The sequence below is a fragment of the Suricata suricatta genome, chromosome 10 (genome assembly GCF_006229205.1).
Source record: "Suricata suricatta isolate VVHF042 chromosome 10, meerkat_22Aug2017_6uvM2_HiC, whole genome shotgun sequence".
In the NCBI taxonomy this organism is placed as follows: Eukaryota; Metazoa; Chordata; class Mammalia; order Carnivora; family Herpestidae; genus Suricata; species Suricata suricatta.
In genome coordinates this window covers 99,724,055-99,725,796 of record NC_043709.1, presented here as the reverse complement: position 1 = coordinate 99,725,796, position 1,742 = coordinate 99,724,055, and the positions used below count along the sequence as shown (strand labels likewise).

Genomic DNA, 1,742 nt, shown 5'->3' with positions numbered 1-1,742 from the left:
AATTTATCCTGAGAATGCAATCTTGGTTTACCACTCAGAAATCAATCAGTGTAATTCACCATTTAACAAACTAAAAAGGATTATAATTATCTCAACATAAGCAGAAAAAATATTTTTCAAAATCAATACCATTTCTGATAAAACTTTGTAAAATCAAGGATAAATTGAACTTCTTCAACTTGATAAAGGACATCTATAAAAAATCCATTAAAACCTTATATTTAAAACTGGAAGGCTGAATTTTTTCACCCTAATATCAGGAACAAGGCAGACATCTTTCTTTTCTCATTTCTATTCAAAATTGTGGTGGAAGTATCAACCAGTGCAATTAGGTAAGAAAAAGTAAAGGTCAACCAGGTTGGAAAGCAAGAAGTAAAACTGTCTTTATTTGCAGATAACATTATATTTTAAATAGAAAATCCCAAGAAGTTAACAACAAAAAACTCTTAAAATTAATAAATGGGTTCAATAAGGTCAACATCAGTATACCAAAATCAATTTTATTTTTATATACTAACAATAAACAACCTGAAAGTGAAATTAAGAAAATAGTTCCATTCACACTAGCATCAAAAAATAATATGGTATTGAGGAATAAATCTACCTAAAGATGTTCAAAACCTGTATACTGAAGATTATAAAACATTGCCAAAAGAAATTAAAGAAGATCTAAATAAACGGATAGACAGTCCACATCTATGGATTTCAAGACTCAATATTATTAAAATGGAAATTCTTCTCAAATTCTAGGTAGATCAAATGTAATCTCTATAAAAAATTCAGCTTTAAAAAAATAGAATTAGGCAATAAAACTCTAAAATTTATATGAAAATGAAATAAACCCAAATAGAACAAAATGGAAGACTTCTTGATTTTAAAATTTACCATCTTGATTATTCAGATCAATTTTCAAGTAAGTTTTTTTTACAAATCTATTGCATAAGGATAGAATTACAGATCAATAGAACAGAAAAGAGAGTCCAGAAATAAACTTGTACATTTGTGATAGGTTGATTTTAGACAAAACTGCCAAGGAATTAAATGAGGCAAAGAATCACCTTTTCAACAAATTGTTCTGAGACAAATGGATGTCCATATATATGAGCAAGGATTTAAGATCTTTACCTCACACCATACACACAGTTTAAAAAATTGATAAATTGGCTCTTTCCTATCTTGCAAGATGGTGGGTAAAAAAAATCTGAGAAGATCAATATTAAGGAGAAAGAACTTGAAGCCGAGAAGGCTGTACTGGCGGCAAGGTTAAGAAGGGTAACCTCAAGGCTAAAGTGCCAAAGAAGGGGAAGCCCCACTGCAGCCAAAACCCTGTCTTAGTCAGAGGAATTGGCAGATATTCCTTTTTTTTTTATAATAGTTTATTGTCAAGTTGGTTTCCATATAACACCCAGTGCTTCTCCCCACAAGTGCCTTCCTCCATGACCATCACCCCTCCCTCCCTCCCCCTCCCCTTTCAGTCCATGGTTCATCTTCAGTATTCAGTAGTCTCCCTTGATCTGTGTCCCTCACTCTTCCCTGCTCTCTTTCCCCCTTCCTCTCCCCATGGTCTCCTGCCAGGTCTCTCCTGTTAGACCTATGAATGCAAACATATGGCATCTATCCTTCTCTGCCTGACTTATTTCACTTAGCATGACATCCTCGAGATCCATCCACTTTCCTACAAATGGCCATATGTCATTCTTTCTCATTGCCATATAGTACTCCATTGTGTATATATATATATA

General features: G+C 33.2%; 1 pseudogene; it reads left to right on the top strand.

Annotated features, from left to right (window-relative positions):
* The first annotated feature begins 1,197 nt into the window (after positions 1-1,197).
* Positions 1,198-1,742, top strand: part of LOC115305332 — a 2,836-nt pseudogene continuing 2,291 nt past the window's right edge.